The following is a 13,950-nucleotide window of genomic DNA, read 5'->3' on the forward strand; positions in this document are numbered from 1 at the left end:
AAATCTGTTGGTTGACTTGGGAATGTTCCAAGAAGAGCTGAAATCTCTAGCTGGGGACAGAAAAGTCCTGACTGACCTATAAAGCCTGCTGCCACTGCAACCCACACCATGAAAATTAATTTCGCAAAATCAGAAGAGATGGGATGGAATGAATGCTACTTTTGACTACACCTACAGTAGCTAAGAGACCCACATGGCATACCTTCGATATGGATGTTGTCTTTGTTAACTACTAGTGCAGTATCTAGCATCTCTTCCTCACAATTCAATAGTCAAGGGTACAAATCCTGGCCTGGTAGCATGTCTTTGGGAGACACTGCATATTCACTCCAGTTTTCTCGCAATATTTGGCCTCCTGTTACATCACAAAGATGTAGAAATGAATTTCCATGTCAGATTTCATCCAATTAAAGTGAGCATTTTTATATGAGGAAGTGTTTTCAGAGTTGGAAATTCCGAGGGCACATTCCCACATTGCACACTATGCTACAGGTTCTACATTCATATAACTCTAATTTAGAAAAATTTTTTTAATGGATGGCTATGCTGGATAATTCGTAAATTCACATAAAAAATTGATAAACGTTTAGTTTTGACTTTCTGCTTATTTTTCACTTTTTAAATGGTCAGTTATTCAATAATACTGAAAAAAGTGTCACTTCCCTATGCAGTATCTTACTCAGGTTGGCATTCATTACTTCAGAGCTTAATATAATACAGGAAGTTCTATCCAAAATTAGACACTGGTATGATTCTCCACTGCCAAAATCAATATCAAAGCATCTATTCTGGAAAGTCATATATTTCTCAAATTAAAGTGACTGAACAAAAATGCAAGTATTATGACTCGTAAGCAAGTGTGTTACTGCAGATCTCATATAAGGTGGATGACTGCCATTGTGATTAGAGAATGAGTTCTGACAAAATGATTCCAGGAAGTGAGAAATATGAGAATGACAATGAGATTAAGAAATCTGAGACCTGCCATTTATTCATGGATGTCTGGAAGAAAGACTTATTTTTTCCTTGATTTCCTCTTCTCACCCACAGTTTAAGATTACAATTCAAACACTTCAGATGTAATTAAAGGACGCATTCTATACTTTCATTCAACATCGGTCACACAACACTTTTTCTACATGGTCCCTACAATTCAGGGCACCACAATGTTTGGGACAATTGGTGTCACAGGTGTTTTGTGATCACTCTGGTGTGTTTCATTGCTCCATAAGATACCTCGGCTTGCTTCTACTCTTTTGGAGTCCGTAGTTGCCATTGTTCAACATGAGGACAAGAGCTGTGCCAAAGGGACTGGTAGGCCAAGGAAGACCCTCACTGCTGAAGACAGAAGAATCCTCACTGTGGTAAAGAAACAAATACCAAATGCCTGGCTGTTGAAGAAACAGTCTTCAGGAAGCAAACATAGATGTGCCAGAGATTACTTTTTTTCAGAAGACTTCAAGAACAGAAATATGGAGACCACACTGTGAGATGCAATCCATTAGATAGCCACAAAAACAGGATGGCCAGATTACAGTTTGCAAAAATTTGTTTAAAACAAGCCTGCAGAATTCTGTAGAAAGGTCTTGTGGACAGATGTGACAAAGATGAACCTGTATCAGAGTGATGGCAAGAACAAGTATGGAGTTGAAAAGGAACTGCCCAAGATCCAAAGTAGACCTCTTCATCTTAAACATGGTGGTTGGGGGTGTTATGGCCTGGGCATGTATGGCTGCTAGAAGTCTAGGCACATTTGTCTTCACTGATGATGTAAATGCTGATGACAGTTGCACAATGAATTCTGAGGTATTTAGAAACATCTGATCTGTTCAATTTCCAGTAAATGTTTCCAAATTCATTGGACGATGCTTCATCCTACAACAAGATAATGATCCAAACATACTGCTACGGCAACACAGGAATTTTATCTAAGCTAAAAAATAGAAAATTCTTGAATTACCAAGCCAGTCATCCGATTTAAACCCAGATGAGCAAGCCTTCCATATGCTGAAGAGAAAACTTAAAGGGACAAGCCCCCTTAAATAAGCAGAAGACAAAGAAGGCTACATGAGACGCCTGACAAAGCATCACCAGAGAAGATCATCAGCACCTGGTGATGTCTTTGAATCACAGACTTGAAGCAGTCATTGCATGTGAGGAATATGTGACAAAGTCCTGAATATGACTGATTTAATAGATCTGCCATTGCTGTATGACAAACGTTATGGTGCCTTGAAATGGGGGGCTATGTAGAAAAAGTGATGTCCTTTCTTCATGCTGTGACCACAATGTATGCAAATCCTCTTAAATGAAAGTTTGTAATGTGCACTTTAATCAAGTCTGAATTCTATGATTTGTAATTTAAAGGTTGTCACGGTTTCTGCTTCAACACCACGGATTTGTAGTTTTTATTTTCAGATTCTCACAAGTCTTTGAGTAAAAAAATGCTTCCTGGCCTTAGTCTATTAATTTCCACTGGTGTCCTCATGCGTGCGATTTACCATTTAGTTTAAAGAATTCTACTGGATTTACTTTATCAATATCTTTGAGGATTTGAAAGACCTGGATTATGTCCTCACAGAGTCCCTTCCGGCCGAGAGTAAACAGGTTCAGTTTTTGGAGTCATGTTGTTAAGTCTTGGGTTGCTCTCTTTGCAGTGCTGCTATGTCTTTTCTTGTACCATGGTGCATTATACAGTCTGTGCACAACATTCCCCCAGTTTAAATTATATTACAGTTTTTAAAGATAATATAATAATATTTTACTGGCCTTTTTAATTGCATCTGCTCAACTACATGTATTATACTAAGTCATGAACTAAGTTAGCATAAGGAACCAAATACTTTGTGGTCCCTGTTATTACATATTTTCCATGTATTACTCCCTTCCATTATTTTTTTTATACATTTTACTTCTTTATTCCATGACGTTCTTGCACCTACTTACTAATTTTCCTAGTTCAGACTTTTTTAATTTTCAAAACTGTGCTGCACGTGTGGCTGAGTTAGTTTATTATGTTTTATTTTTGTGAACATTCTCAAAACTATGTTTTTTTTTTAATCCTGAAATGCTTCTGTTTTATATATTGTGAATTTTGTTTAATATGAATGCAATCAGTGTATCTTTCATATGATAGTTCCTGTTTGCCTGTAGTAGCTTAGGGGCTTTAATTAATAAAACACCCATAGCTGGATGACGCAGGTAAGGCGCTTCTCAATACTCTCCGTCTCCTGTAGCGAGCCAAACAATATGCTAATGAGGCTGGATCGCCGTTAAATTAAACACTTTTAAAATCCATTTCTGCTGACCAAAAGTGACAACAGAACCTCAAGATACATCAATAACCACATGATGTGATGTTTCTATGCAGTTTCAGACAGAATACACTATTTCAAAACTTGTCAGCTTACACGAGAGACGGAGAGTATTGAGAAGCGTCTTACCTGCGCATCCAGCTTTTGCCAGGAGTTTGCTGTTACGCTACATGTGCATCCTACGGGTGTTTCATTAATTATAGCCCCCCCTGCTACAACAGGCAAACAGGCACTATTATACAAAAGATGCATTGATTGCATTCGTATTAAACAAAATTCACAATATATGAAACAGAAGCATTTGAGAATGTTCACAAAAATAAAACATAATAAACTAACTCAGCCACACTCGCTTTACTGTTCTTTCAAAGAGATCTGTGTGCTTACACTTATAAATTTATTGTAGGTATTAAACTGTATGAGCACACTTTGGGTGTGTTTTGTAATGGATCTGCAAGGTGTTCAGAACTTGCTCCTCTCTTATCCAACCAGCAACACTACATTTGGAGTAAAAAAGCCTAAAAATGGAAAGATGGAAAGGAATTTTAGGAGAAACATCTGTGGCAAAGTTGATTCTTAAATTAAACATAAATGAGAATCCATTTTAGGTCTCATGGGCCAATAAAAATCAACCTTTGAGTGGTAAAATTTTCCTATCGGCAGAGCGGAATGCTGGAGTACTGATTGGGTTGTGACATCACTCATACCCAAAGCAAATTGCCAACAATCTCACAGTTAACATGGATGAAAGTTCTGCGCATGGCTACTACAATTCTGTGATGTCACACTGGCTTCATCATGGGGCAGTGGGAAAAAAAAGAAATTGTCTGAACTCTCCCACATGGAGAATTTCCAGGAACATCTTCTCTGTATAAGGTCAATGGCGAATCCAGCATATTCACTGTGAGAAACGCTTTGCTGAATTTCACCCATCAACAACAATTACCAGTTATTGAAATGTCTGGTCGAAGGTGTTGTTAAAAATGCAGACTTACATAGACAATAGACTCACTTATCAATGATTTAGGAGAGGCTGAGTGATCTAGGATTGCTAGTAATAAAGAATGAATTATGTGAAAGTTTAAAATGATAAAGTATTATTGACAAAGTAACAAATTTTAATTTTCGTGCAGTATATTTACATGTATTGAACATTTCTGATTTCAATAAAAAAATGAGATGAATATGTCACATATTCTTTCTAATTTATCTTATTTTAGTTCTCTTTTTTGTAAAAGCCAAATGGGTAAAAACTTAGAACTGGCCCTGCTAATGGCTGACATTTTGTTTAAGGAACAAAAAGCTGTCAGTGTCACTCCTTTTAAAACTGATTGGCTCTCTGTGAATGACTTTCTTGAAACATCAACGTTTTTCTTGGAATGACGGAAACCCAACAAAATCCACTATCTTAATATTGATAATTAAAGATATCACTACTAGAGTTATAATTTATAATTATAATAAAATAATATCTCAATCGAAAAAATAACTCACATGGAGTTCCTAATAAAGATTCTGGCAAAGATCCGGCGCCCTAAGATGTTTAACTTACAGTAATGAAACCCCCTTTTTTTTAGACATAAATTGTCAGATATTTTTGTCTTTGGATATGTTACAAGGTTGTCTTCTATTACTTTACGTTAATGTAATGCCTCCATATTTATCAGATTAATTCTGGGAATTTATACGTGAGGCGTACTGCAAAAGACTTCCTTGTAAGCAACTGATCTTGCTCTATATATCTGACCCAGATTCTTCACTTCCTCAAGATTGCTCTCTTTTGATTTAAAATGATTAAACATATCGTGTTAACTGTAAACACCATTATTCTCTGGTTTAAAGCTGGAACACTTTGTGTATTTTTTAAGATAATTTTACAAAAATCCCCCAAGTGCTCTATGCCCTCTACACTAATGACTGAACCTCTAAAGAGTCCTCTGTCAAACTCTGTCAGCTATGCGGACGACACAACCATCATTGGACTCATTAGAAATGGCAATGAGTCTGCGTACAGATGGGAGGTTGAGCTGTTGACCCTTTGGTGTGGTCAGAATGATCTAGAGCTAAACATGCACATACCTCTGGAGATAACTAAACTTCCCCTCTCTACTCTCAAGAATAAGGTGACAGTTATGGAAACCTTCATGTTTTTGGGCTCTGTAACCACCATGGGACTTAACATAAATGACCAACATCATAAAAGAGGCAGAGCAGCAGAGATACTTACTGTGAGAGCTGAGGGAGCTCATTCTTGTCCTGGAGATACTAATTCAATTCTACTCAGCTATCATTGAGTGTGTTCTAATCTCATCGATTACAGGGTGGTTTAGATCAGCATATAAACATGATAAGAACAAGCTACAATGAATGGTCAAGCCTGCCAAACCACCACTGGCACCACACTTCCCACATTACAGCACCTGTACTATTCCAGAGTCATGAAGCAGGCAGGGAGGATCATCTCCAGCCTCTCATATCCAGGCCGTAACATCTTTGAACATTTCCTATCCACAAGAAGCTGTAGACTAAACTACTCTAAAAACAAGCAGATATAAGAACACTTTCCTTCCACGTGACATTAAGCTTATAAATTGTTAATTTATCCATTCTCGCCCAGGCTGGAAACCACCCCCAATAACATCCCCATTGCTAATGCGTGATTCAGTATTTACTTCAATAATTTTTACACTGCTTTGTACTTATATGTTTGTTCACATTTTTTGTCGTGTATTTATGTATCTCAGATGTATGCTGATCAACTCTGTGTGCTGCATGTCTATCATATAACTATACTTGGAGAGTCACCAAAAAATTCTTTATACGCTAGCCTTCTTGCCAAGTAAATGTGATTCTGATTCTGAAAAATTAATACAACAATGTGCCTTGTAAAATAAAGCAGGGACTACTTATAGTTAATGTTCAAGATGAGTCCAATCTAGCTAAACTTGCCTTATTCATTGGTCAAGAATCCTGTCTTCTATTCAAAAACATGGTTTTATGGGAGTGCATTTTCCTGTTTACAATGTACACTGCTTTTTGCAGAAGTAACTGTTAAAAATGCATAAATTGTGTATGTATTGATCATAAGACTGGATAATGGACATGTGTATTATGCAACACAAGTAATGTGAGAATTTTTTTCTGTGCATGTTTATCACATTGTTTGCTGTTGGGCAGCGCTGGTCACCATTGGGTTCTAATAAATCATAAACTTTTTTCTCTCATTCTTCTTGAACATTTGAGATTGAAACATTTTCTTCGCCATCAACTACACACTACAAGGGGGTAAGTAACATATACAGTAAGAGATGTCATTTTTTAGAGTTCTACCTTTAACAAAATAAATTCACATAAATGCCCAAAGGTGCAATTAATTAAAAGTGAAACTAACTTGTATTTTGTAATTTTTCTGTTAACAATAATCAGCATTTATCTAAAAATAAAAAAATATATTAATGAACTACATTTATGAATCTGCAGCACATGAATGTTCATGTGTAATATGTGGAGGTCATCAAGGTACCAGAATTATGGAGGAATGTGCGGAGAGGCACTGTGGTGAAACTGACATTCAAACAGATTAAAAAAAATCCCTGGAAATGTAGAGCTGGAGGAAAGTAAAGTGAACGGAAATACACCAAACCAGTGTGATATGCCACTATTACATCTCAGTGGGCTTTCTTGTTGGAAAAAGCCTTCCCATACTCATTCATATCACAATGATACTGTAGTGTATAGAAATCATTCAGGATGTCATTCCTTTCTCTCTATTTCTCTCTCTCTCTCTCTTTCTCATGTTGCTCTTCCTGAGATGCCGGCGGTGAGATGTGATTCCAGGACTTAGAGCTTTAAAGCTGTCATTTCTACTACTCAGCTAAAGGGTAACTCTACTCTGCCAACTGCAGATCTTGCTCTTAGTTTAGTTTTAATCCAGGCATTATGAAATGATCTGACTCGACACACTCAAAATGGTTTGGGGCAGCCACCCGTGTATTGTTCCTACCTACAATGGCTTTTGAAAAGCAGACAGAAAGTGTCTTCGATGAAGTCCAAAAGTGAACTGAGTCTAAGTTATAAAAATGGCGGCTTTATATGCCAAGACGGGAAGTGACCTATGGGAACCGGAAGTGATCTTCTTCCGACGTCATAACCGGTAGTGACATCATTCTAGGCGTAAGGAACTGGAAGTGATGTCTTCAGGGATGAGTCAGACAAGTTTTCCTGCATCTGGTCTTCAGAGACAACAGAAGAATGTTTAGCGCACCCCACCACCCCCTGGCCTTTCATGCAATTACTCTCAATTGGTCCATACAACGTCCTTCTACTTGCATGCGCGTGACAGTGTCGTACATCTAGACATCTCAATGACTGTAAATTGTTCTTTAAACTGATTAATTTTATGAGTGGTTGTGAGTTGAAGAAAGTTTTATTTGACAGTTCTATGTTTTCTTTAATAGTAGTTCTGCTTTCTAACTATGTTTGTCACATACTAAAATCAATTTGATATTGCGGACTGCATCAACGAGATGGACTTTGAGGCTTACTCTGTTATGACTATGCGTACAAAAGAGCTCAGATTAAAACAAATGCCCCTGATTATGAGTTCCTCCAGCACTCTTAAAAATCCTGGTTCTTTATTGGCATTTTATGACTCTTTACTGGGTTATGTGGTTATAGAACTATTGCTTGACAAAACACCATTTCATTCTGGGAAGGGTTCTCTGCCTATGAAGCTGGTTCTAGTGCTTTGAAAAACTTTCTAAGTCAAGTCAAGTTGGGGAGCATGCACTGGTACAGTTCGTTGCCACACCCACTACATGATGAAACAACTTGGGATCCCGGTTGGCAACCCCCCAGGCAGACACGCGGCCCAATCCCACCCTCTGGAAATGACCCTCTATCTGCCACAGCCAGGTGTTACGTGGGTGACCCCTTGACCTGGTCCAGCCATTCGGGTACCTAACAATGAGGATCTTATGAGCTGGATCACCCACATGGCCGTAGTGCCGTAACTGACGCTCCCTCACAATGCAGGTAATGTGCCTCATTCGGGACTCCATGAGCAACACAAAGTCAAACCAGCTTTTCCGGAGAAACACAGTACCAAAGGAGTCCAGACTTCTTCTCAGGTCACTGGATGGCGTCCATGTCTTGCAACCATATAGCAAGACAGGAAGCACCAGGACTCTAAAGACTTGGACCTTTGTCCTTTTTCATAGATATCGGGAGCGCCACACACCCCTTTCTAGTGACCACATGACCCCCATGCTCTCCCAATCCATCTACTGACTTCATAGGAAGAGTCACCAGAGACATGAATGTCACTGCCGACGTAAGTAAACCTCTCGACGAGGTCGACACTCTCTCCACAGACAGACACTCTGCTGATGGCCATGCCCAGGAGGTCATTAAAGGCCTGGATGTTGGTTTTTATCAGGACACTCGCAAGCCCAGACACTCAGACTCCTCACTCAGTCTCTCGAGCACCCCGAACAGAGCCTCCATTGACTCCTCGAAGATCACAGCATCGTCAGCAAAGTCAAGATCAGTGAATCTTTCTTCACCAACAGATGCCCCCCAGCTATTGATCCCCACAACCTTGCCCAACACCCAGTCCATACAAGCATTGAACAGAGTAGGAGCAGAACACACCGCTGATGAACCCCAGAATCAACTGGGAAAAACACAGAGATTCTGCCTCCACTTTGCACAGCACTCACAGTACCAGTGTAGAGGCCGGCAATGATATCCAGCAACCTCGAGGGGATCCTGTGAACCCTCAGGTTGTCCCACAGGGCAGCTCCATCAACTGAGTCGAACACTTTACGAATATCAACAAAGGCTGCAAAGAAACTCTGCCGATATTCACTTTTGCACTCCATGAGAACCCTCAGTGCCAGGATGCTGTCGATGGTAAACTTCTTAGGTGTAAAACCAGACTGTTCCGGTCGCTGATAGGTGAGCAAGTGATCACAGGTCCTGTTGAGGATGACCTAGCAAGGACCTTACCCGGCACCAAGGAAAATATGTAGGAAAATAACTGAAATGTTTATTGTATGGTAGGTTATCTACAGATTAAGAAAACCAGGACTTAGCCTGTGTTGCTGTTTGCAGCAAGAGTCCTTTTAAAATCAGGGCCCATTGGTATTTTACAAATCTATTACCATCTATTCATGGTTATTTACTGTGTGGAGCCTGTTATGGATTTAAATAAATAAAAGTATTTTTCTGGATCCTTCAAGTGCAAAGGTCTTTTGATAAACAAAAATGGTTCCCATATATCATCCCTCAGGGACCTTTATTTTTAAGAGTGTGGAAAAAGATTTGATCACATGTTATGAGTAAGATCATGTGGAATGTGATGACATTGTAGAAAACCTTGGGAATTTGATTACTCTGGCCATTTTTTGCATAATGTTCCCAGAGAGGTCAGGATTTGAACTTTGTAGGAATATGACAGCAGAAAGTTTATCATGAATTTCAAATATAATGAAGTCTGGGTTTGTAAATTATGTTGCTTTTATCGAATGGTTGAGATGGGATGTTTTCTTTCAAGATTTTAAAGCTCATTGCTGGCACTGATAAAGAATTGAAATGAAAACACATTGATCATCAGAGGTGACTGTGTGCAGAGGGTGCAGACCTATAAATACCTGGGAGCGCAGCTGGATGATAAATTGGACTGGACTGCAAATACTGATGCTCTGTGTAAGAAAGGACAGAGCCGACTATACTTCCTTAGAAGGCTGGCGTCTTTCAACATCTGCAATAAGATGCTGCAGATGTTCTATCAGGCGGTTGTGGCGAGCGCCGTCTTCTATGTGGTGGTGTGCTGGGGAGGCAGCATAAAGAAGAGGGATGCCTAACGCCTGGACAAACTGGTGAGGAAGGCAGGATCTATTGTAGGCATGGAGCTGGACAGTTTGACATCCGTGGCAGAGCGACGGGCGCTGAGCAGACTCCTGTCAATCATGGAGAATCCACTGCATCCACTGAACAGGATCATCTCCAGACAGAGGAGCAGCTTGAGCGACAGACTGCTGTCACTGTCCTGCTCCACTGACAGACTGAGGAGATCGTTCCTCTTCCACACTATGCGACTCTTCAATTCCACCTGGGGGGGTAAACGTTAATATTATACAAAGTTATTGTCTGTCTGTTATACTTTCATTGTTATCACTCTTTAATTTAATATTGTTTTTTATCAGGATGCTGCTGCTGGAGTATGTGAATTTCCCCTTGGAATTAATAAAGTATCTATCTATCTATCTATCTATCTATCTATCTATCTATCTATCTATCTATCTATCTATCTATCTATCTATCTATCTATCTATCTATCTATCTATCTATCTATCTATCTATCTATCTATCTATCTATCTATCTATCTATCTACTTTCTGTTTCCTGAGAAACATTTTCTCATTACCCTAAGATTAATAATTTAAAAAAGACATGTTGATATCTAAATGCAGTAATTTAAACAGACAAGCAACATTGCACCTTATACAACCTTAAAATAAGAATGTAAAAAAGGGGTACAACTGAGGGAAAACAATTGAGACCATTTATAATAGATTCAAGAATCTTTGTTTGTCACATGCATAGTTATACAGGACAACACGCAGTGAAATGCATTCTGATCCGCTTATCAAAAACTGTGCAAAGTTAGAAGAATATCAGTTAGATTAACAAAAAGTCATAGATTGAAAGATAACAGTATAGTAGAACATAATACATAAGTATGTGAATAAAGTAGAATTAAGTGTTAAGGTTCAATAGTGTAGTGATTATTTTGCAACACCAATGACAGACTGCTGTCACCGTCCTGCTCCACTGACAGACTGAGAAGATCATTCCTCCCCCAAACTATGCGACTCTTCAATTCCACCCGGGGGGGGGGTGGGGGGGGGGGGGGGGGGGGGGGGGGGGGTATGGTAAACGTTAACATTATATAAAGTTATTGTCTGTTTTTACCTGCATTATTATCAATCTTTAATTTAATATTGTTTTTTGTATCAGTAAGGTGCTGCTGGAGTATGTGAATTTCCCCTTGGGATCAATAAAGTATCTATCTATCTATCTATCTATCTATCTATCTATCTATCTATCTATCTATCTATCTATCTATCTATCTATCTATCTATCTATCTATCTATCTATCTATCTATCTATCTATCTATCTATCTATCTATCTAGACAGGTGCATAGTTAAATGACAGACCATTTTCAAAACAAGGTAAGAGTAGATGTCATGGCACAATTTCAGTCCAGTCTAAGTATGTAGAGGGTCATGGATGAGATGGCATGTTCTGATTTTATGGCTTGAGGATAGAAACTCCTTCTTAGTCTCTCTGCCCTGGCCTGGATGCTACAAAACCTTTTGCCTGATTTTAACAGATGAAACAGGCTATTGCTGGGATGAGAGGAGTCTTTGATAATCCTGAGAGCTCTGGTCCTGCATCTTCTGGTGTAAATGTCCTGCATAGATGGTAGAGCTGACCTGCAGCAGCATTCCGCTGCACGGATTACTCTCTGTAGGGCTTTACGGTCCTGAACACAGCAGTTTCCAAACCAGGATGTAATGTTCTGTGTCAGGATACTTTCCACAGCACCAGAGTAGAAAGTCTTTAGAATCCCTGAAGAGACCCCAAACTTCCTAAGCTGTCTGAGATGGTAGAGTCTCCGCTTTTCCCTTTTGGTCTGAACTTGGATGTGTTCAGACCATGTCAGATCCTCAGAGATGTGAACCCCCAGGTATTTAAAACTGTTCACCCTTTCCACTGAAGCCCCGTTAATGATGAGGGGCTTATAGTCCCGCTGCTGTCTCCTGTTGAAGTCTACCACCAGCTCCTTGGTTTTGCTGACGTTTAGCTGGAGGAAGTTTTCCTGACACCACAATGTCAGGTTTGTAACTTCATCCACATAGGCCGTCTCATCGTTGTTCACAATGAAGGCCAGTACCACCGTGTCATCTGCAAACTTCATGATAGTGTTGGAGGAATGCATGGACGTGCTGTCATGGGTGTAGAGGGAGTACAGCAGGGGGCTAATAAGTGTATTTGATGGATACACTTTGGGAAATTGAAAATCTGAGCTGAAAATTGTTTTGGAAATACCTGAATAATACAAGAATATACCTAAAAAGACTGAAAAATCTGTTTGCCTGAACACTTCCTCTTGTTATCAAGAAAGAAAGGCTTTAAAATGTAATTTTTCTTATACGTCATGTCATTTTCTTGCCTGCTTAATCCAGGCCAGGGTCGTCTTTGGGGTGCTGGAGCCTATTCCAGTTAGCATAGGGCACAATGCCAGATCAGACCTTGGACAGGGCACTGGTCATAAGCTCAAAATGTAATTCCAGTAAATTCATCTTTATTTTAAATGGTGAAATTAAAAGCATGTACAATGTCCAACACCTGTTCCAGCAAGAACCTAAGATTTCCTTATATGGTCTCCCATCCAAATACTGCATGGGTTCAAACATGTTTAGCTTCAGATGGATTACCTGTTCTGAAGTACAGGTGGTATGGCTGTTGGTTAAATTACATTTTAACAAATCTGAAAGAGATATGTGGCATTTTGTATACAACTGGAATTTCATTTTTTTTCTATGATGGACATACCAGGAACGAGGGTAGTTACAGAAATATGCACAGCTATCAGTAACAAAAGCTAATCTAGTCATTATGTGCCAAGTTTACATTCCCCAGACGATTACACCACCACCAGCAGCAGCCTGGACTGTTAACGCAAGCCAGTTTGAGTGCACAGATTCATGCTGTTGGTGCCAAATGCTGACCCTATGATCTGTGTGCTTCGACAGACATTAAAATGTATCATACCAGACTACATTTTTCTAGTCTTCAGCTATTCAGTTTTGTCACGCCAATGCCCTTTGCTGCTTCAGGTTTCTGTTCTTGGATGGCAGGAGTGGAATCTCCTGGCGTGGTCTTCAGCTGTTGCAGCCCATTTGATTGTGTTCTGTATTCTGGCTGAGGTTCCTTAGAGCACCATTGCTTGACAAAGCACCATTTCATTTGAGGATGGGTTCTGTTCATATGAAGTTGGTTCTTTCTGCTTTATGCTTCATTATATGTAGAAAATAAAACCCTGAAATCTTTAATGTATGGTAGGCTAATTAGCAGGACACTAATAGATTAAGAAAACTTGTACTTAACCTGTGTTATTGTGTGTATACTGTATAGCAAGAGTCATTTAAAAGTCATGAGCCATTGATATTTCGCAAATCTGTTACCATTTGCTGTATTTATGGTTTATTACTTTATGGAGCCTGTTACAGATCTAAATAAATGAAGTGTCTTCCTGGAACGTTCATGTAGATGGATCTTTTAGGAACAAAAATGGTTTACCTATGAAGAGCCACCTTTATTTTTAAGAGTGCCTGTGTGATTGTAAGCAAGAAGAGTCCTTTTAAAATCAGGACTTACTGGTATTTTACAAATCTGTTACCATCTGTTTATGGTAATTTACTGTAAAGAATGCATTACAGATCTAAACAAGCAAAAGGTTCTTTCCTGAACCTCGCCTATGGCATTGCTCTGAAGAACTACTGTGACTCCTTTATTTTTAAAAGTGTAAGTAACTATGATCTTAAAGATTTGAGATCAGAGAC

The sequence above is a fragment of the Erpetoichthys calabaricus genome, chromosome 12, assembly GCF_900747795.2.
Source record: "Erpetoichthys calabaricus chromosome 12, fErpCal1.3, whole genome shotgun sequence".
In the NCBI taxonomy this organism is placed as follows: domain Eukaryota; kingdom Metazoa; phylum Chordata; class Cladistia; order Polypteriformes; family Polypteridae; genus Erpetoichthys; species Erpetoichthys calabaricus.